This window comes from Mustela nivalis (assembly GCF_964662115.1).
Source record: "Mustela nivalis genome assembly, chromosome: 7".
Classification (NCBI taxonomy): Eukaryota; Metazoa; Chordata; class Mammalia; order Carnivora; family Mustelidae; genus Mustela; species Mustela nivalis.
Window position 1 is genome coordinate 100,234,347 of NC_139026.1, and position 24,522 is coordinate 100,258,868.

Consider the following 24,522-nt stretch of genomic DNA (forward strand, 5'->3'; position numbering starts at 1 on the left):
TTCCTACTTCCCTGTGAACTATCAGCTGGAGGTTGCTTTCAGCTCCTAGAAACTAGCCACACTCCTCATGTGGCCCTCTCCATCTTCAGAGCAGCCAACAGGGATTGTCCTTTTTGGAAATTCCATTCACTCTGAATCTCATTTTCCAGGAGACTGCAGTCCCTTTTAAAGATGTACCTGCTGAGGTTGGGCCCAACAAGGATAATCTTCCTTTCTTAAAGCCCCATTGTAGTCACAGTCCAGGCCCACATTCGAAGAGACAAAATTATATAAGGATGTATCGCAGAAGGTAAGAATCTTGCCGGCCATCTTAAAATTCTGCCTACTAATTAGAGTTCCTTCCACTACATAGTCATGCACTAGGCTGCATTACCCCCTGAGCAAAGAGAGGAAGAACAAATAGAAGTAGGGACAATAGACATGGGGGAGAAGAATGTGATATTGTTAAGGCTTCTTTGATTTACCAAATATAGGAACTTCACAAAATTCTAAAATTTATATATTATTTGGTATGGGTCTATTAAATCTCTGAATTTCTCTGGCCTTCAGTTTCATAATTTATGAAACAATGATTCCCACTTTGGATGACCATACATTCATATGTAACAGATTTATCTTTAAAAAAATTTACAAGGTTACAGAAAAGGAAAGATTGTCTCAACTTAACTTCATGTTCATGCCATCACAAGGAGTCTATGTGACCAGTTCATGAACAAGCAAGCTGCTCAGCCTTTGACAAGTCATCTATTTTTTCTTAGCATAAAAACCTCCTCCTGGGTATTACATCTCTACAGTGATAATATCTTTGCAATCATTTTAACTCTTAATCATTCTAAATTTCAAGTTACCTTCACAAATATTATCATGTTAATTTAAAAAAAAAACTATATAAAAAAGTTGAGTCTGTGTTACTTTTCTCATTTCACAGGTGGGGGGAGAAAAAAAAAGACCTGAGTCTGAGGAAAGTTTTAATGATTTTTCCTTTAGCAGGTTAGGAAAAGAACCAAGAGCAGATTCCAATTTTCATCGCATTTGGCCTGAGGCACTTCCAATTCCACTGGTGCTCCCTGTCATCTTTATTAATAAGCACCTGGGGTTTTTTTCAACTGTACAAACACCACGTCTTATTTATCATGCTTTGTACAGGGCATAGCACACAGTCAGTACTGTTCATGCAGTCCATACTGAGCACTGCAGTGTGCCAAAAAATAGCCAAATACAGTTCCAGCGTGGGGTGCTGGGGCTGCCTCCACCCAAGACACAGCCCTGCTATTAGAAAGCTTATCAAACTCCAAAATTACTTCCAGGGAGAGAGATTTCAGACTCAGTGTTTTGCTGGGGCTATGAAGTCAGGCGAAGACAGTAATATATCATGTATTGAAATAATAACTAGTCATGAACCCATCACAGTGGAACATTTCAATTGAATTCTAAAGAATATCCTCTATAATTTTTAAAACATTGTCTCTGAATCAGAGGGGGAGAGGAACCATGAGAGACTGTGGACTCTGAGAAACAGAGAAACAAACTGAGGGTTTTGGAGGGGAGGGAGTGGTGGGTTGGGTGAGCCTGGTGGTGGGTATTAAGGAGGGCACATATTACATGGAGCACTGGGTGCGGTGCATAAACAATGAATCTTGGAACACTGGAAAAAAATAAATTAAATTTTTTAAAAAATCATCTCTAAGAATACTTTGTGTCATCTGGTCACTCACCAGAAAGAATAGTTAACTTTCAGCTCAGGTCATGATCCCAGGGACCTGGGATCGAGTCCCACATCATGCTCCTTGCTCAGTGGGGAGTCTGCTTCTCCCTCTGCCTCTGCCTGCCTCTCTTCTCTGCCTACTTGCGATCTCTCTTTCTCTGTCAAATAAATAAATAAAATCTTTAAAAAAAAGAAAGAATAGTTAACACATAACAGTAGCTATGGGTCCACCATGTTTTACAGTAATTTCTTTTCCATGTAATCTCTGCAACAACCCTTTGAGAGTAGGTTCTATTATTCTCATTTTACAATCAGGAAACTAAACCAAAAAAACAAACTCCCCAGAACTCATACACAGCAAGTTGTAGAGCTGAAATTCAAACTCTCCCCATCTGGTTCCAGTATAAAGGCTCTTAACCAGAAGATTCTGTTGCCTCAGTAAACATTTTTGCTTGTTTGCTTGTTTCTTCTAACTTCCAGGCACTGGGAGTTTCTTTTTTATATTATCTTTTTATTTTGCTAATCAGGATTGTAAACCAAAGCAGCAATCTTGCCTGAAATAAACCTGTTATGATCTGATAGGACTAGGATAAAGTTTGATCTGAATCAACTCTTTGGGTAGAAAAATGTGCCGATTCGGGTTCTACAACTTTCACAACAAGAGAGAGACCTCTTCTTCCTTCTAACCCTCTTGTTATATCAGGTGAGAGTTTTCATTTGTAAGAGTTTCAAAAAGTAGAAAAATGCTTATTGGACATGCTCCAAAGTCCAATGAAACATATCTCTGCAGTATGTGCCAAATATAGCAGGTTTTAACTTTTAATATCTAAAATCTAAATAAGTTAGGTCATTAACATCTAAGTTTTAATGACCGTCTCTCCTTCCTACCATCAAGGCAAGCAAAATTAAATATGGCTGAGTTGTTTATCTGAGTCTGAACATTATTTTTATAGCAGCAAACCCAAACCACATTTGACTACAAAGACTTGTACATCATTTACAAATTTAAAAAATGAATAAAATTGGGGGCACCTGGGTGGCTCAGTGGGTTAAGCCGCTGCCTTCGGCTCAGGTCATGATCTCAGGGTCCTGGGATCGAGTCCCGCATCGGGCTCTCTGCTTGGCAGGGAGCCTGCTTCCTCCTCTCTCTCTCTCTGCCTGCCTCTCCATCTACTTGTGATTTCTCTCTGTCAAATAAATAAATAAAATCTTTAAAAAAAAATGAATAAAATTTACAAATTCTGCCATTAAGAACTTTGGTTTGTCTTCCAAAGCTTCAGCATGAGAGAGCAATAGGTCTTGTATGTTTAAATATTATTTTTATTAGCAATGGCCGGATAGTGGAGAAACCAGTGTAGGAGTCTTTTTGGTGTACCTAAACACATTACCTGTCATTAAGATATCTAGAACAGGGGTGCCTGGATGGCTCAGTGGGTTAAGCCTATGCCTTTGGTTCAGGTTGTGATCTGAGGGTCCTGGGATGGAGCCCTGAATCAGGATCTCTGCTCAACAGGGAGCCTGCTACCCCTCTCTGCCTGCTCTCTGCCTGCTTGTGATCTCTCTCTCTCTGTCAAATAAATAAATATCTAGAACATTTAAAATATGTTAATAGCCTTAACATTTACATGACTTTTTTTTAAATTTTTTATTGTCTAATTTAAATTCTCCCCACACTGTTGTTACTTGGAGAATATTTTATTATCATTGTGTGTGTGTGCTTCAGTGTGTGTGTTTCTAAAGACACATTCAAAAGGAAATGCATCAGTATTCCCAGGGTGTTTTTAAACTGAACTCTAAATTTGAGAGATTTATGGCGTAAGTATGAGTACACAGTACATTCTCAAAAAAGCCAACCTTTCATCAAAATCTGTTCTAGGTATGCAAAAAGACAAAATCACCTGGCAACTACACTACCTGCTTCTAATGTTTTTCTCAGCTATTATATTCCTTTTCCTCCTACAGTTTTCAAATCCCAGTTTACAGGGAAGCTCTTTGAGAGCACAAAACCACTTCCCAATTATATGCTTAATACTTAAATACCTAATAGCTTACTTAATACTTATTTAAATAATGAATCGAATTATGACAATCCTTAGCAGTTTGCCATTTGCTCTTCTCTAATTACAATAGTGCAGTACAAAGGTAGAGACATAATACAAATGATGCTGAACCAAGCAGGGCACAGTTACAGTCACAAGTAGAGAAAAAGGTCTCTCGGCATATTTAGCAATGTACAGTTGAAAATGTTTGCCAAAGCCCAACAGCAGTGTTTGGACATGGGTCTTCGGTAATTGTTATGAGAGAAGAAATTCTGCTTCCCAAAAAGGGGAAAAGAGAGTAGTCAAAGACAAGTTCTCCCTCCAGTTGTTTATTTATTTCTGCTGAAATTTTCCTTCCTAAGTAATAGGCCTTACACTTAGACCATCATAAACACACACGCCTAGAAATAAAGACTGGACAAAGAAGCAATAGAGATAGCAGGCACTTACACGAATGATAGAAGCCTTGAGTAACACTCTAAACCCCACCTGGAGAATTTATTTTCTCTTATTCATAATAGGTTCAGTTAAAAAATAAAATGTATTTTCAAAAACATACCAAAAATCAGTAGGAGAGAAAACTATGTCTTTTTGTCTCTTTGCAAAGCATGTTGACATTAGTTAAAACATTTTAGACTCTCCTGCTACTGCACTTGTCTCCCCACGCCACATGAGCTCAAAAGTAGACTCAATATTTAGTTCTTCTGGTGATCTGAATTAAAATTTTCAAGTCTCTTTCTTTCCTCAAAATAAGCAAATAATAAATAAAATCAACCTCTTGGAGGGGCTCCAGAAGCCATAATATCCATCACACATAACCCCAAAGTTTAGGATCCATGAATTTAGAAAATTCATCAGTTGCTACTTCCACTAAGAACTAAAAAAGCCAAGTGTCATTGACCATGGCAAATCCCTCTCTCTCAATAGATTTCTTCAAGGCAAATGCTTCTTCACTATCTATTCAGGCTCTCATGCCCCACTCCACAGCTAACCAGAGGGATTACCCCAATCTAGACTGAGACGAGGTTGTTACCCACAGTCCCAGTCTATACGTCCCTAGATCCACCGTTGAAGCCCTCCAACCTCTATGATCAATAAACTAGGATTGGTCTTCCTTTCATCAAACCTCCCCATCTCTACCAGCAGATTCTTGGACAATGAGTTTAATGAGATTTTCTTAAGGTAAGAGGGTTGACAGTGAAGAGAAGATACTCTTCTCTTCAGAAAAGAATCAAGTATTCAAGCCTGTTTTCTCAAAAATTATTCACAAAACATGCTATGAATCATAAATAAGACTATTTTCCCAGATAAAATAGAGGATCTAGACAAAGTAGACAAAGTTAAAGTGTCTTGAACATGAAACTTACAGGGTGAGTTGGTGTGGTGGTGGTATGGAGGTGGTGGGTACTAAGGAGGGCACGTATTGCATGGGGCACTGGGTGTGGTACATAAACAATGAATTTTGGAACACAGAAAAAAAATTAAATTTTTTTAAAAACATGACACTTAAGGAATCTAAAAGAAGATCTGTTCTGAGGTGCCTGGCTCAGTTGGTTAAGCATCTGCCTTTGGCTCAGGTCATGATCTCTGGGTCCTGGGATCAAGTCCCACGTCAGGCTCCCAGCTCAGTAGGCAGTTCACTTCTCCCTTTCCTCTGCCCCTCCCTCTGCTTGTGCTCTCTCTCTCTCTCTAATAAAGAAATAAAATCTTTGAAAATTATTTGAAAAGAAGATTGAGCCCCGCATCGGGCTCTCTGCTCATTGAGGAGCCTGCTTCCCCCTCTCTCTCTCTCTGCCGGCCTCTCTGCCTACTTGTGATCTCTGTCTCTCTGTCAAGTAAATAAATAAAAATAAATAAAATCTTTATCAAAAAATGAACAGAACACTTAAGTAGATGCTTTTTTAAAAATTTTTATTTTTTGGAGAGAGATAGTGCACAGGGGAGGGGCAGAGGGAAAGAGAATCTCAAGCAAGTTCCACACCCACTGTGGAGTCTGACACGGGGCTCTTTCTCACAACCCTGGAGTCGAACTCCAGAGCCAGATGCTTAACCAACTGAGCCACACAGGTGTTCCTTGAACAATATCTCTCCAAAAAAGATACACACATGGACGATAAACACATGAAAAAATGTTCACCATCACCAATCATTTGCAAAATGCAAATTAAAACTATAAATGATACCATGTCAAATTTATTACAATGACTATTACTAATTAAGAAAAAAAACCCACAGAGAAAATAAGTGGGGGTAAAGATATAGAGAAATTAAAACTCCATTCGTTGCTGGTAGGAATGGTTTACCACAATGAACAATAGTATAGTGGCCCCTGAGAAATTTAAACATAGATTTACCACATAATCCAGAAATCCCACTTCTCAGTATATACCCAGAAGATTTGAAACCAGGGTCTCAAAGAGATATATCTGTATGCCCATGTCCAAAGAAGCATTATTCACCATAGGCAAAATGTGAAATCAATCCAAGATTCCATCAACGAATGAATAAACAAAATGTGGTATATATACATACAATGAAATATTATTGACCCTTAAAAAGAAATTCTAACATATCCCACAACACAGATAAACCTTGAGGGTATCATGCTACGTGAAATAAAGGACAACTACCATGTTTGCACTGACATGAAAGTACCTCATATAGTCAACCTTACAGAGACAGAAAGCAGAATAGTGGTGCCCGGGGTTGGGGAAAGAGAGCAAGGGGAGATATTGCTGAATGGGTCTGGACTTTCAGTTTGGGAAGATAAAAAAAAGTTCTGGAGATGATTGCACAACAATGTGAATATACTTAGTGCCAACAAACGACAGACTCAAAAATGATTAGTATAGTAAATTTACATTATATATATTTTAGCACAATTTCAAAAAACAGAACAGGATAGTTTTGAGTATTGGGAAGTGCTATAAAGAAGCAGAACATGATGCAATGACCGGAGAATGGGTGAAGACAGCATTTGAATGAGCTAGAGTATTCGGAGGGGGTGACATTTTTCTGAGATGTGAGTGACAAGAAAGAGTCAGAAAAGGAAGACCCGGTGGGCAAGAGAAGAGCAAATACTAAGTCCCTGTAGCAGGCATGAGCCTTGAGTTCGAAGAACTCTACAGAAGACCCAGGGAGATTGATGTGGTATGATCTACAAGAGACAGGATAAGGCCTTATAGGCCTGGAAGCATGTGAATGTTCTTCTAAGGACACCATGAAACCTTGGGAAATTTTGGAACAAGGGAATGATGTGATCTACTTTGTTTATAAGAGAATTTTGGCTGCTGTGTAGAAAATGAATCCTGGGAAGGCAAGGATCAAAGCAGATGAACTAGGAGCTGCTCTAACAGTACAGAGTACACATGCTGATGGCTTGAAAGAGATCAAAGCAGTGGAGATAGAGACCAACGGGTACATTCAATGTATGTCTTGAAGGCAAAGCTAATAAATCTTGCTTATTTACTCATGGATAATCATACATTCCTTATTCACCTGCCACAAAACTGATTACTGTCTACTGTACCAGTGCCCCATACAGTTAGTGCCCTTTTTATTCTCAACATGACCCTAGTTTGGACAATAAACCACAGTTGCCCTAGCTAAGGGGAATAAAGGAAAAAGAAGAATCAATAAACCACAGTTGCCCTAGCTAAGGGGAATAAAGGAAAAAGAAGAATCAAGGATGACTCTTGAGCTTGAGCAACCACAAGTTTGTGGTGTTGCCATTTCAAAGATGGTCTATTGATAGTATCATTAAATAAGGAAAGACTATAGTTAGAACTCCCCATTCCATTTGTTTTATTCATGAGTCCTTTTTGACTATGATCATTCAACAATCCCATGTTTCTCTTTTCATTCTAATTTAGTAGGTAAGTATGCATCTCTAAGCTTTAGAAAAAAAATAAAGCCAAATGAATTAGCTAACTATCCAGAAAATAAAGTTAAAAAAAAAAAAAAAGAGCAATTTCCAGCGCACCTGGGTGGCTCAGGAAGTTAAGTGTCTACCTTTAGCTCAGGTCATGACCCCAGGGTCCTGGGATGGAGTCCCACATCGGGCTCCCTGCTCAGTGGGGAATCTGCTTCTCCCTCACCCTCTGTGCTCTCTCTAGCTCCTGCTTTGTCTCAAGTAAATAAAATATTTTTTAAAAAATCAATTTCCAGAAAGGATCAGCATGTACAGGAGAAGCTGCCATGGGGCTCCAGTCTCCCGAAGAGACAAAGATCAAAGAAGTGGATCTTTGGTCTGGCAAGACTATAGCAGGATGAGGTTTATTCTTGGGCCTGGAGCTGCAATGGGTTTGTAGCACTAACTGAGAAAAAAAGACTCTCTGAGAACATCTCAGCGATAGGGGCCCTGAAGAGATTGCTTGCTTCCCAGAAAATGGCACTGGTGATAGGCTAGAAAGCACATTAAAAGTGAGGAAGGCTATAGGTTGCTTCTTGAGAAGGAGAACAAAGGCACAGGGATACAGTGCATCTAAATCATTACAAGTGATGGAGAAAGCACCATGTAAAACAGAGGAAATATGTTGAGATATCTGAAGTTGTCATTTCCTGAGATATGCTCAAGGGGTGCCAGATTTATTATGATTTTGCATTCTCAGGGAAAAATCTAGACTGACACAGCCTGAAGAAACATCTGCTATCTAAACACCTCAACCATAAAAAAATTCTTATAAAACAGTAATGCTCTTTCTTTCCCTTTATCCAAAAAAAAAAAAAAAAAGTAGCAGCAAAAACAAAAAATAAATTTTAAAAAATCCTCTGAAGTTTTCTTCTTAATCCTCAAGGTCAACAGATTTCCTCAAGGACAAAATAGGATTTCATACCCACCCAGAGATGATGGGTAAGCCAAATTAACACCAGAGCTTAGTACTGAAACTATTCCCCTTAATTAATATTTGAAGGCCAGTTAGTTAACATTAAAACCTCTTGCTACACAATAAACCAATGCACCTTTTTTTTTTCTTGAAGTATATGATAACTGACTCAGGGCTGTCAGTGAATGTGATCAGAGTCAAGAAGCAAATAGAAAGCTTAGTTGTGTTTCAAAGGGAATTACCGCACTTGACCTGCTACCTGCAATTTCCAGGCTATTTTAAGAACCATCTACATACTATAACTTCCAGTATTTACCCTAAGTGAAAAAACCCTAGCAGTGTCCAAGGTCTTAAATGCTGATTTTTTAATTTCAGTAATTGGTTTTGTCAGTTGATAGTTTTAGGAAGAGCCAAACAGGATATGAAAAGCAGCAGGATTTGACCAGAGTCTAAACTGAGCTGTAACATGAAGAGAGGGGGAACAGAGAGAATATCAATCCCTATAGGCCAATTGCATCTCTTCTACATTCCTGTTAACCTAGCCCAATCTTTCAAATATATATGGTTCAGAGAAGTATCTGAATGATCTTTGAAAAACCACAGTGCTGAAACAAATAATTGCTCATGAGTCATTAGAACTGAAGATTAGGTAAAACCCACGACTTCAAGATCAATAGCTGCAGATAACCTGATCAGGCTTCTGCTTATGCAAATACTATTCATCTTGCCACTTGCCATTTGTTTTATTCCCTTAACAGAGTTCTTTAATCACAGATAGTTCTACAGATCCATCAAACCTCACTCATCATTGTATCTTGCATTGTGGATTAAGCTGGGTGTCATTTAGATGTTATCTTTTATGAGTTATGGGCTACCTAAATATTATCCGTTCTCTCAAGACTGCATGAATATTGTGTTCTACACACAACTACCTTCAGGTTCTTGCAGTGATGGCTTATTTTACTTAATATTAGAGTCTCCCTATGGTTTCAGTTCACATTCAGATCTTGACTTTTTTCAGTGGATAAAATTTCAGCATGATTGCAAAACAGTCTCTAACCTCACTTCCAGTCCAGTAGAGTTAAACTCTTGGGGAATTTATTCAAGAATTTCAATTAATGGACTGAATTGAAAGCTTTTTCTACAAATAAGTGATGAGCTATAGGAAATTGGACTCTGAACAAAGTCTCCCAGCAGACACTTACACATCCATTATTTAACAGAAAAATTTTAAACTTTACCACAAAGTTATCAAAATTATGCTGCTAAATCAAATAAAATAGCAAATAAAGTGTGTTTCTATTTTGGAAAACAGAAGCACACTTTGATAGTTTGAAAAACAGGGAGGTTTCTAAACAAAACAGTTTGCATCACTTTAAGCAAGCTGCTGATTTAGAAAGAGAAAGGCTTGCCTCAAGACTGTGAATAAGAACTTTTCCTTTGGCAATTGAGTAATAATTGGAAGCTGAAATAGAGGCACTACCAATCCTAGTGTTAGAGCCTTAAGTCAAATGAAAAAACTAGTCTCTATCTCTTTTCCATAATCATTTAATTATTCTCTTTTCCATTTCATGGAACATAGAAAGTATTTTTTTTTCTAAAGCATAGATAATTCCTGGCTGTCTGGCTGGCACAGTTGGTTGAGTGTCCAACTCTTGGGTTACCTCAGATGGTGATCTCAGGGTCATGAGATCTAGCCCTGCATGGGGCTCCATGCTCAGAGAAGAAGTCTGCTTGGGACTCTCTCTCCCTCTGGCCCCCCCAAAAATAAATACAAAATAAATCTTTTTTTAAAAAGAAAGAAAGAAAAAAATAGATCATCCCAGTTCCAACCTTCATGTTCCAGGGAAAATATTCCCAGTTACATCAAGATGAATAAGCAAACCACCTCTTCTTTGGTTGTTTAGTCATTTCCAGAAATCTGCCACTTTTGTTAAAACATTTCATAAATCCTTCCAAGGATAGCCGGTTTGGACCTACACTAGATTTCCAATAATTAAGACTTAATAAAGCTGGCAGAACTGATTCTTTCCTACAGTCATACAGATTATTCATGTCTATTCTCTATTGCTTTGCCACTTTCAACAAATTTGAACAAAAGTTTTGAATATTCACACACAAAATATAGCAAAAGTAACAAAACAGGCATTGTTAAGTACTTATTATGTGCCAAGCATTTTGCTAGGTGTAGTTACATCCGTTTTGTTTTGTTTTTTTTTAAATCTCAGGTGCCAAGACAAAGACTTGGCTACAAGTCCCAGTACAAATCCAGCATTTTCATCCAGCTACAACTATTCCAGTCTGCATTTTTTTTCTAGTCTAAGTTACTATCGCATTTCTATCTATATTTCTCATTTTAAAAAAGATTTTTGTTTATTCATTTGATAGACAGAGATCACAAGTAGGCAGAGAGGCAGGCGGTGGCAGGGGGGGTGGGGGGGATAGGTTCCCTGCTGAGCAGAGAGCCTAATGTGGGGCTCGATCCCAGAACCCCAAGACCATGACCCAAGCCGAAGGCAGAGTCCTTAACCCACTGAGCCACCCAGGCGCCCCTATATTTCTCATTTTAATTCAAGGCAGTGAATGTCCTTTTCACATTAAATAACATTACAGAGCTTGGCACACGCTTAGCATAGAGTAGATACATATATTAAATACTTCCCTGCTTCTCAAACATAATGTATATATTTACATAAACACATGGGCATCCATCATGTAATGTCTCTCTAGATACAGGCCTTACATTTTATGCCATGTACTTTATAATCTTCCTATCACTAGAAGGTGGAGAAGAGGAGGACCACCAAACCACTCATGGAGAACTAACTGATAGATCAATTGGTAGCCTGACCAGATAATTCAGATTTCATGCAACTATTCACCATCTTTTCTCACTATTCACATCTCCAATGCAATTACTCGAAGGTCCAAAGTTAAGAGCCCCAACTTGATGATCCCAGTCCCGTCCCTCTGTATTCTTTCAAATATTTGTTAACTTGAGGACAAAATGAAAGCTCAGTCACAATACTGTTCCATAACTGCCTCATACCTGGCTCTAGGAAGAGATTTTGAATCACCATTTGAAGGCCTGTTATTAAGTGCTTTTAAGTCTTTAAGTTTTTAAGAGTAAAATATTCTCATAATGGTCAACAGAGTATCAAGTTGAGTGACATATTGCTCTCAGCTGATCATCATCTAGGTGTGCTACCGGGCAATAATACTGAATCCTTAGAACATTTAAAATTATTTTTTAAAGGATAATACCCACTGCACATCTACTCACCTGTTGACATTGTTGTCACATACTCTATCTTCTTCCCTGAAAGCATGGAGCTGACTGTGTTCCTTGGGTTGTCAACATGCCACTTGTGTACCAAATCCCAAACCCCCACACCCCACCTACTCAGGAGCACTGATTCAGCTCCTCTCCTCTTGCTCTTATATGAGGAGATTGTCCCTCTAATAGATCATTACCATTAACACACAAAAATGCTGTGATTTATGAAAAAGAACAAAAAAACAAAACTCTCTTGATCCCATTTTCCCTGCACCATCATTTCCTATCACCTCATTCCTTTCCAGCCCTTTGGTGCAGACCTCCTTGAAGGAGCTGTTTAAACTCCTATCTTCTGGGGCACCTGGGTGGCTCAGTGGGTTGGAGTCTCTGCCGTCTGCTCAGGTCATGATTCCAGGGTCCTGGGATCAAGCCCCACATCGGGCTCCCTGCTCAAGTGGGGAGCCTGCTTCCCTCTCTCTCTCTCTGCCTGCCTCTCTGCCTACTTGTGATCTCTGTCTGTCAAATAAATAAATAAAATCTTAAAAACAAAAACAAAAACAAACCTCCTATCTTCCAATGTGTAGCCTCCCGTTCTCTTCAATCTCCCACTCTCTTCCTTCTCAAACCCATCCAATCAAGGTCACAAACAGCCTGCCACCTTGACAAGTTCCATGGTCAGTTTTCAGTTCTCATACTACTTGACATAATCATCCCAGTTGCCTTGAAATATCTTCCTCACTTAACTTGTAGAATATCACACCCTCCTGGTTTTCCTTTCCACTACTTCTCAGCCTCCTTTTCTTATTCCTGCTCAACTCCCCAACATCCAGTAGCACAAGATCTAGAACAGGGCCTCGAACATGGTACCTATCCAATATATACCACTTTACTGAATCTATCAAAGAATCTTATTAACAAATGTATTGAAAACTTACTAAAGTGGGTCAAGATATGGCTCCCAGGTCTATTGTATAATTTTTTTTTAATTTTTTGGCACATTTACCTATTTGTGGGAATGTTCTATGAAGGGAAAAAAAGGCATGTTTAAATTTCTTCTGACAGTTTCAGAGACATCAGTCCTGCAAATCATCTCTCTCCAAACCTGAATCAATTCTTAAAACCATTAAAATTAAATGAATGATAATCATTTATCATTGTCAGTTTTCAATCAGATTTATACAACAGAGATTTTCTTGGCAATATGGAAAATTTTATAGTCCATTCGTATCTTCTTTATAATCAATATGTCTATTTATGGATATTTTAGATATATCTAAATCTTTTATATTTATGGATATTTATATATCTGTTTATGTATACATATGGATATTTTATATATATATTTATGGATATATATAAAATATATATTTTATATTTATATTTATGGATATTTTAGAGGACTTAGTATACAACTTTATTTTAGAATACTGTAAAGGGTTTGGCTGTTATAATTTTGTGTTCTTAATGCATTATTGCTTTACTTCTGATTTGTTTGATTTTCTGTCATTAGTTAGGAATGGTCTCCACTAGTATTATGCCTTTGTTAATATGCTACCTGCTTTACAGAACCATTTTTAGGAATGTATTGTGATGGAAAGCAATGAGAGAATGCATTTATATGTTTTTAATATAAACTACTCCTGTGTACATGCTATGGATTTATCAAGGTAGTATTAATGATGGAAATGAAGATTTCAGGTATGTGTAATTAGAATGATAAATATTTAATGGTAAAATGCAGCCATGACAAAAATAGATTGCATATTGACGCTGTTAGAGTCCTGTTGTTGTCGTTGTTTCTAACTAATAGAATTGACACATTCAAATGAATTTTGGCTTGAAAGTTATGCATCTTAAAAGCAAAGAATCAAAAAGACCCTGTGAGAAGTCTAAAATTTAGCTATAAAAATAATAACTGCTAGAACTTATACATCCAAATAGGTATTGTTCTCCTCCAAGAGAGAACTTCACAGGACAACACCATATCCCAACGATGGTGCCATGCGTTCACAGTGTTATAACAACTCCATCTTCGACAACATCACTGAAGCACACATCACACTCTTGGCTGTCCTTAGAGGGCCACACGTGTTCACTAACTGAGGGTGGATTAAAGAACCAAATTATTTGGTGTCAGGTCCAATAAATCAGGTGAATGATAAAATTAAGTAATAGCATCTTGCACCTACAAGATTTCACTACAAAATAAAAAGGCAGATGTCCTTGTAAAGAGTATAAATTTGCTCTTTAGTGGAGTCCAGAAAAGGAGATTTGAACATGTATTGAGCAACGGCAGCAGGGTTGAAATGTCAGCATCCTCCAGGGGTAAATACTTTGAAAGATATCAATCGCTTTGAGTATACATTCAGGAACTTTTTTCTTTTTAAAGATTTTTATTTATTTTTTTGACAGAGAGAGAGAGAAACCACAGAAGCAGGGGGAGTTGAAGCAGAAGGAGAAGGAGAAGCAGGCTCCTAGCTGAGCAGGGAGCCCGATGCAGGGCCTGATCCCAGGACCGCAGGGTCAAGACCTGAGCTGAAGGCAGACACCTAACTGACTGAGCCACCCAGGTGCCCCTCTGTTCAGGAACTTTTATGTTTTAGAAATTCCTTCCTATGGATATTCGTAAATGTAGTACCTAGGAGACAACCTGCCCCATCTTTCTCAGGGTTATGTCTCCTAACTTGAAAAATACCTGTATCATTAGCTAAAGTAGCTACTGACATTACCTAAAAAGAATTTTAGAAAGAAACTAGTTTACCTTTCGAAATTTCAAATGAATACACAACATGGGAAAGAAACAGAATTAAATATAAACTTTAATTTTATCCCCAATTTATCCATGTGGAGTAACGCTGAATGCTTACTCTCTTCTAGATACCGCTCTGAACACACTGATCACCGGAACATTTCATCTTTATAAGAACCTTGTAAAAATACATCCTATTAGTTTCATTTTCAAAATGAAGAAACTGAAAGCAGAAAGATTAAGAAACCATCAATACCTCCACCTCTATGTTTACTGCAGCTTTATTTACAATAGTCAAGCTATAGAAGCAGCCCAAGTGTCCATTGATTGATGAGTGGATAAAGAGGTGATACAGACACACATACACAATGGAATATTACTCAGCCCTTTAAAAGAATGAAATCTCGCCCTTTGCAATGACGTGGATGGAGCTAGAGGGCATGCTAAGTGAAATAAGCCAGTCAAAGACAAATACCCTATGATTTTACTCATATGTGGAATTTAAGAAACAAAGCAAACAAAGGGAAATGAGAAAGAGAGAGAGGGAGGGACAGATCAAGAAACAGACTCTTAATTGCAGGGAACGGATGTTTACCAGAAGGGAAGGTGGGGAGGTATCACAGGTGGTGGGATGAAGGGCTACACTTGGGATGAGGAGAGTGATGTGTGAAGTGCTGAATCAGTCTATTGTACACCTGAAATTAATATAACATTGTATGCTCACTAACTGGAATTAAAATAAAAACAGGCAAGCAAAAAAGAGTCACCACAAATCACACAGCTCAAAACGGACAGAGCCGAGACAGGAGCACAGGCACTTCAGTCCAGATCCTGTTCTCTAAACTACGGGGACGTACTGCTTAGAAGATTGGCCCAATTATCACACAAATTAGAGGAAGGTATGTTTCAAAGGTATTAGAATTTGCAGGAAATGAGGACAGAAATAACAGTAGAAATTCAGCCATTAACAGGTTTTTCTTAATTGCCCCATTTTTCGAATGCTAAGGGTGCTTGTGATGGTACCATTATTCCTGCCTACCTACCCCCAGATCTTGGGCCCTAGCCCTTGAAGGCCAGGCCTTACTCAGAATCTCAGTGATGTACTCAAAGTGTCTGGCTTGCACATTTTTAGAAAACTTTCCTACCTCATGATACCTACAACTGCAAGAGTGTCAGAAGCGTGATCCTCTGAGAGGAGGAAATGCAAGGAGGTGTCGGGCACTGGGTTATGCACTGGGCTACGTGCTAAGGCAGCACCTGAGAGAGGGATTATAATTGCCAACCTGCAAGGAGTTCACATCATGAGGGGTAGACCATCAAGAAACAAGTAAACAATTAAAATAAGTGTTATCTGAAGTATGAGGAAAATAAACATGGCAGTATGGTAGAGAATAAAGGGGACGGTTAGGAAAAGTCTAGAAAACCATGGTCAAGCCCAACACACTGAAATCTTCGAAGGTCAGCGGTCATAGCAGTAAATAAACTGTAGAAGTGGTACAGCAAGAAATGATGATCCCAGCCTCCTTATCTGAGTGATACAGCACAAATGAAATTCTTTTAATAAGGTCAACCCCCAATCCTAAGTCAATATACCCAACTCTTGCACTAGCCTAAAAAAGGTTAAAAGGCAAAAATCCCTCTTACCTGAAGGGTCCTTCACACCTGATTCTATGAAACTCACAGTGGGTCTCCGAAAAAAACATAGGTTCCAAGAATCTGCTCCCCATCCTTGCCATGGTATTGTTCAACTCACATGTATCATTGTGCTGCTTATTTTTTGGATTCATATAACACAAAAGAAAACTAACATGGCTCAAAGTATATTCTTTTTTGGCAAATCCTCAAGTATGAGCCAGTCTTTGCAAACTAGCCTATCTTAGAAAGCCTCTTGAAAGATGAGATCTTTAAAATGAAATCTAAAAGATGAACAGAGTTCTACAAAAAAGAGCATTACAGATCAGGTTCAAAGGGCAAACTTTACAAAAACTGGTATTAGGAAAATGCCTCCCTATATTGCCGTATCTTCCTTAATACCTTTTTACATTATCATTTCCTACTATCATTAAACTAGCAGGATGTTATTATCAAGAAAAACAAAGGGGTGACTTTTGGTTCTCTTATTTGGGGATAAGATTTTAGTATCTTTAAGCACAGTCCAACTTCCCAGCTGGGTCCAGGAATGCCTATCTTCATGCCAAAGATGTTGCTCAGACTGAGATGTGCTCCTTCAAAAGTCAAGCATCCACACGTCACCAATAATACAAACACTAAAATGACTTAAGTATTATAGAGACAACAGTGGAAAGGTGAAGGAGCTCTAACTATACCTGAATCAAAAAGAAAAGTCGGTTTTTTGGGTTTTTTTTTTTAAGTTAAAGTAAAAAGATGTGTAGCTCAACATAGTTCTATTCATGGTGGGTGGGGGATGCAAAATATTAGCTAAAAAAATAGTTCATTTAGGGGTGCCTGGGTGGCTCAGTGGGTTAAAGCCTCTGCCTTCAGTTCAGGTAACTGATCCCAGGGTCCTGGGATCGAGCCCTGTGTCGGGCTCTCTGCTCAGCAGGGAGCCTGCTTCCTCCTCTCTCTCTGCCTATCTCTCTGCCTACTTGTGATCTCTGTCAAATAAATAATTTTTTTTAAAAAACCTTTAAAAAAAATAGTTCATTTAAAAAGGGCTTACTAAATTCGGCATCCAGGATTATAACCCCAATTGCAACTGTCTTCCTTTTTGTATGTATTCCCAGAAGAGGGTAAATGATCTTTAAGATATTTTTAAGATTTATTTGAGAGAGACAAAGAGTGAGACTGAGAGCGAGAGAGAGCGCACGAGTTGGAGGGGGGGGGCAGAGGGAGAGAGAGAAATAGGCTCCCTGCTGAGCAGGGAACCCAATTTAGGACTCATCCCAGGACCCTGGAATCATGACCTGAGCTGAAGACAGAGGTTTAATGAACTAAGCCACCCAGGCATCTCTTTAAACTGTTTTAAGTGAAGAAACTTCCAAGTGTACAATGCAATTTCCAATATTTCAATAATGATAACTCAATATTACAAATGAAGCCAAATCTGCCTGTGGAGCTAGTGTTAACACATGGGCACACACGAATTAGCTTGTCACTCACTGGCAATGTGCACACGGCTCCCCAGTCCACCAGACAGTCCTGCTCACCAGGCCTCCCCAGCATCACATGGATGCACTCAGGGGCTGCGGGGCCGGGAGGTGCGTGGGTCTCTGCTCGTCCTCAAGGGCACGTGCCTGAAATCACAGGGCCTCACACCCTGGGCAGCTGTGCAGTTGGGTGTGCTTTTTGCACGCGTACCTCTGTCTGACTCCACTATCAGCTATTTCTTAAGAGCACTATTCTGGAAGAGATTATGCTGAGTGAAATAAGTCAAGCAGAGAGAGTCAATTATCATATGGTCTCACTTATTTGTGGAGCATAACAAATAGCATGGAGAACATGGGGAGTTAGAGAGAAGGGGGTTGGGGTAAATTGGAAGGGGAGGTGAACCATGAGAGACTATGGACTCTGAAAAACAATCTGAGGGGTTTGAAGTGGCGCGGGGGTGGGAGGTTGGGGTACCGGGTGGTGGGTATTATGGAGGGCACGTATTGCATGGAGCACTGGGTGTGGTGAAAAAATAATAAATACTGTTTTTCTGAAAATAAATAATTTATTAAAAAAAAAAGAGCACTATTCTCTTCCTGTGCCTTCACTGATTATTTAAAAAGCCTTTATTAAGAATTATGTCCCAAGCACTGTGTGGACAAAACAGACATGATACCTGACTGCACAATGCTTATAATGTAAAAGGGAGAGAGACAGTCAACAAACAAATTTAATCTCACAGCTTGTACTGGAGGCCTGGTGGCTCAGGAAGTCAAGTGTCTTCCTTCAGCTCAGGTCATGACCCTGGGGTCCTGCGACCCAGTCCCACATCAGGCTCCCTGCTCAATGGGGACTCCACTTTTCCCTCTCTGTCTCTCTGTCTCTCCCCACCCTTGGAGAGCCCTCTCACTCTGCCTCAATAAATAAAATCTAAACAAACAAACAAAAAAAAAAAACCACACCCACTTAGACTGACACAATACTGGTGGAAAAACCGTAAGGCTTGGCCCATGCATGGAATGGAAGCCTCAGTCAAAGGCAGAGGGGCAATTGGCATAGGCTAAGGTGGGGAAACAGGGAGGAACCAGAGCTTGGTTTATAAATCAGGTTAAATATTATAGCACAGGGACTGGTCAGTGAACAGTACTGACCCATCTGCTTGATTACGTGTGAAATGATCACTTTGTTTGCTGTGTGAGAAAGAACTAATAAGGCAGCAAGAGTGGAAGACAGGAGGCTGGTTTCAGGGGCACCGCAGCAGTGCAGGCAGACCCTATCTCTTTTCAGTGAGGGAAGGTTCTTCTGTCCCCTCCCAGTCACTATAGCCCATTCTGAGTTTCATGGAGAAGCCTGAATTATTAGACCTGGGATTCCTCTTTTCCTCTCTATGGCAAATCCAATTACCAGTGTGAGAAAAGTTCTCAACTGTGTTCACCATTCAGGGAACCTGCTTTGTCATAGAAGCTTAAAGATGTTTTAAGCTTGGGAACTCGATCCCCAGATAATAAAACTTTTACATTCCCTATAATACAAGGAGATATATCCTTCAATTCTATTGAAGATATACATACTCTCTCTCTCTCTCTCTCTCTCTCTCTCTCTCTTTTTCTCCAGTGGAAAGAATTTCATACTTCAGAAATGAAAATTTGATTTCAAATTTGATTTCAACAATGAATTGCATCACCTCAACATTTTATCACAGAGGTTCTTCATTTGAAGTCCAAACTTCTAAGGAAAGACCAATGAACTAACACCATAAAAGTTATCAACAGAGCCATTCGTGCATAGAAATTTACCTGCAGAAGTTTGTAACACTCATCAAATGTGCAGTAATGTTCAAGAGTGACTGACTGAGCTTGTCCTTGACCTACCCCAGCAAACCTTCCCATCACCCCCATCTCACTGACCTGGCCAATTACAATCTTCCCTGGAACCAACAAATGGACAAAAAGAGAATGAAGTTGTTGGTCCAGTGGTGTTGCTCAGCTTGGGCTGCCATGGCCATGTCCCTTGACATACGGAAAAATCCTTATAAAACAGAACATGTAATAGACACATGGGTAAAAATAGGCAGAAATAGGTTTCTGCCATCATTGAGTCCCTGGTTCCACACATTAAAACCCTACTTCTTGCATCTCTTCCTCCAGTTCTGAGATTTGCCCAATATTCTTCCAAGGTACTTAGCTAAACAATTCTTTTTAAGCTAATTTGAGTTGAGGTTCTCTGTCACCTGCCACAGAATTAGTCCTGGCTTATAAAATATTCTCCAAACTTCAAAAATCATCTCTTTCATGTAGTGATCTGATATCAGAATCCAACAGAGACTTAAGATATTAAAATTGAAATTGAACCAAAATACAAATTCCTATTTGACCAGTTAACATTCAGAGATATTATTAGGACTTAGAGAGCTATGTACATTTTAGTGGATTTAACTCTAGTGGCAGAAATTAAAGCCTAATTAGGAAGCTATGGGAATCTTATTAAATTATATTTACACATTAAATGTTTGCCTAATAAATCTAATAAACCATAAGATCACTTGAGGTTACAAAGCAGATGGCATATTTTAGATAAATTTAAAAGAATCAAGCAGCTCTCATAAAATTCTTGCATCCAGTACATGTCATAAAAGACTAAATACTCTGTAATAGAAAAGGATCTGCAGGTCTTTTCAATGTGATTCTACTGGTAATGATAATATAAGGAACAAAAACTGGTAAATCACGAAATAAAGAAACACTCTGCCTAATCAATAATGTAAGCCTCTAGAACATCCTCCAAATCAATAAGATATATAATAATGACAAGAACCACCTAGGAGAAAGTGAAAAAATAAGTAAATTGTAACACAGGCCAGAAACATTATCCAAACTATATTAAAAGTGCATTTAACACAAGAATGCTATCAGTCTTCTTAACTTCGGTAGCACTGACAATAAATAAAATTTATCTTTCCTTCTTCATACCGGAGAGTCATAACATTCCAGAAACCTCACAAGACTACAAAACAAATAGTTTAAAGATTCTCAGGCCACCTTTGTACTTTCCTACAGATTCCCATCTGCAGGCTTTTCACAGTAACTAGATCATTCAAAGTTTATAATTACTAAATTCAATGACCAGTTATCATTTGAAATGTTCATTATAAATTTCTTTTTTTTTTTAAGATTTTATTTATTTATCAGAGAGAGGGAGAGAGAGCGAGCACAGGCAGACAGAATGGCAGGCAGAGGCAGAGGGAGAAGCAGGCTCCCCGCTGAGCAAGGAGCCCGATGTGGGACTCGATCCCAGGACGCTGGGATCATGACCTGAGCCGAAGGCAGCTGCTTAACCAACTGAGCCACCCAGGCGTCCTCATTATAAATTTCTAATCAGAGAAAAAGCAATGTACTGAAACCTCATTGTGAATGGGATTATTTATTATTATTTATTATATTCTTTTATTATCATATTTATTATTATATTGTTTTATTATTATTACTAATAAATTTATTTATCTAAACTTATTTAGATAAATAAATTTCACCAAATTGATAAGGAGGCAAATAATATATCAAACAGCAAGGCGCCAAGCCCTTGCTGGCTATGCTGTACATACATGATGTCCCGGCCTCACAACACCCCTGCATGGTGGAAGTATCACTTCTGATACTTCATACATAAGAAAGCCAGCTGAAACTCACGGCGTTAAGTAATCTGCCCACATCCCTAAGTGTAAGCGGCAAACCTGGAATGAACCCAGTCTAAGGTCAGCCCCTATGTCTTCACCCTATCATGTGGTCTCCTGTTAGCTACTCAAGTTATTTCTTCATTTAGACTATGTTTTAGCCAATAAATGATCATAAAAGGGGAATGAATTTTAGATGTAAATTTTCCTTTTAACATAAAAAATGGAATATATTTTCTTAATGTCTTTTTTTTTTAAGATTTTATTTATTTATTTGACGGACAGAGATCACAAGTAGGCAGAGAGGCAGGCGGGGGGGGGGGGCGGGGAGCAGGCTCCCTGCAGAGCAGAGAGCCCGATGTGGGGCTCAATCCCAGGACCCTGAGATCATGACCTGAGCCAAAGGCAGAGGCTCACCACACTGAGCCACCCAGGTGCCCCGGGAATGAATTTTAGATGTGAATTTTCCTTTTAACATAAAAAATGGAATATATTTTCTTAATGTCTTAATCATTAATACAGAGACTTCTCTTTTTTTTTTTTTCATTTTCTTTTTTGCCCCTCCAGGTCAACCTTCTAATTATTCCCCTTATGTCACTGCCTATGCCATTAACACCGCATAATAGTAGCTTTACACGTGCACAGGCCCCTTCAAGTTTGATCTTTCAATCTGCTGTGGATGAGTAAACAAGATAAGCAGGTTGTTTAAGAACTATAGGTTTATTAGGAGTCAGTAAAATTCGGAAGAACCCAGAAAGTCAATTCCCCGTCTGTAAGGAAGGCCCTGGACATCACTATTTCAGAGGCCTATTCCGTTAATTTCTTTACCTCTAGTGAAAGTTATATCCTAAAGAACTGACGTTTCAGAAAGCAGGACTTGCAGATAGAAAACCACCTTCAAACGCAAGAAGCATCAACGTAATTATACATTTATACAGTTTGGTCTGGGGTTTCTCGCCAACATGCTGACTTCTAAATACAGACTCTAGCAATGATATATGGAGCAGACTATTTTCAATCCTTTACTCACCCATTGGCATCACTTTAAAATATTGTTTGTTATAAGCATACTCTACCTCTTATCCCCTCCAGTATTCTTAAAAGAATGGTGGGAACCTTCCTATAACAATGAAGGAGATCACTTTGTTGGGCACGCCCTGAATGCCACACTCTGCGCAATGACTTGTCGATTCTCATAAGCAACCAGGTCTCCCGGTAGTGGCTACACACTCGTGTTCTTCCAACTGTGGGGTGCCAGTCACATATATTACAATATGTGTGATACTCTTTAGAGATGAAGCGCAATGCCTGTGGCAACCTAAAGGAAGGTACTATTTTAACTCCCACAGGCCCTGAGGAAAAGAAGGCTTAGAAAGTGATGCAAATGGTGAGATACTTCAGAAAAAAGGGTCTTAATCACTGTGACAAGCTGCATCCTACAATTTCCTATAGAACACTATTTATTTGGGATGCTTTTAGACCAACCTATCATGGACTAAATATCAATGCCCCCCCATTCCTTTGTTTAAATCCTAACCCCCAATGTGATGGTATTAGGAGGTGAGGACTTTGGGAAGTGATTAGGACCTGAGCGTAGAGCCCTCATAAACAAGATTAGTTTCCTGATAAGAAACACAAGAGCTTGTTCTCTCTCTGTTATGTGAGGTTACCAGAAGACTAAACCAGAAGGTGGGAACTTATTAAGAACAGAACCATGCCAGAAACCGGATTTCAGCCTTTCAGGCACCAGAACTGGGCAGGGGGGAGGGGGTGCTGAAGTCACCCAGTCTATGGTATTTTGCTATGGAAGCCCAAAAGGACAAAGACAGTAGTCATACATGCAGACACTCACATACCCATGCACCAGACCCTCACAATGCAGAAATGGCCTAGGATAGTCCCAGATTATCCAATAACAGTAACAAATCAGTGCTCTACAATAAACCAAGATCCGGGAAAGTCACAAGGATTCGAAGAGATCCCTCAAATGTAAGCACCGCTTAAAGAGTCAGCACTCCACAGACTAGGTTCCTTGACAATAACCCTACTCACTTGAGATCCCTAAGAGTCAACATCCACTTGACTAATGGAGCTGACAAATACAGTGTTGTAGAGAACATCAAATTATCAGACCATCTTGTCAATAAAGTCTCAAGGTGCAAAAACCGTGACATACCTCAGATCCATAATTATGCTTATCATGAATTTGAACCTACACTTGAAGGTGTTTTGTATTTACCTGGAGATGCACACTCATCATGCAATACTTGGTTATCAAATTTCCTTAGGTTGAGTTAGTTCTTCCATAAACCCAGACCTCTTTTTTATCCTGAAAAACAAAGCACTATGGAATGCAAGTAAGTTTGAAGGAAGAGCTATAGCTGATGAGTTGAAGGACCCTCTGTTCAGCTTCTGCAAGAACAGTCCACTAAGGTGCACACACCTTCACCACCCTCCAGAGAGAGTTCTACTTCAACACCTGAGGATGGACTGTTTCTGAAATCTGTTTAAGAGCCCACTCATTTTTCTCATTTTTTGTTAAATATTTATTGAGTGCCTACTCTAGGTATAAGTGGTGAGAGAGTAATCAGCTCTGCTTGTGGGTTGTACAAAAGGTTGAAAAAAATTCACACACATGAAAGGCAACATTTCTAATGGGTTTTGAAGGACAAGTAAGAGTTTGCCTGGTTAAAAGGCTGAAGGTGAGCTGGGGGGAGCAAATTTCCTCTTGCTGTATAATTAACTTTAAGAATGTAAGAGAAATATGTTCTTCCCATTCTCATACCAGTGCTTCATCCTCCCTTGATGATATTTTCTCTGAGTTTAAAGTAGGTAATCAGGGGAGATTTACCGGGTCATTATTTGGATTAGAACAAAATACACAGGATTCAGGTAGAAACTATCGCTGTATGTAAGTTATTTTTCTAGATCCATTTAAAAAAATCTGCCACAGTATCTTGACTTTTCAACAGTTCATGTTGTGGAAACATGAGACATTTTTCTTTAAAAAGTATAACTTAAAGGTCACAATTAAATTAAACATCAACGTCTATTAAGATCAAGTTAATACTCCCTGAAAATTAGATCACTCTCCCCAGTGTGTTTTAAATTGGCAGCTGGTGACTAGTATAACGTGTTCCACATTGTT

The 24,522-nt window shown here is 39.0% G+C and overlaps 1 protein-coding gene across 4 annotated transcripts in view; it reads right to left on the reverse strand.

Moving 5' to 3' along the window:
- The window catches only part of TAFA2 (TAFA chemokine like family member 2), a 483,266-nt gene that overhangs the window by 372,569 nt on the left and 86,175 nt on the right, over positions 1–24,522 (reverse strand). The window lies entirely within an intron of this gene.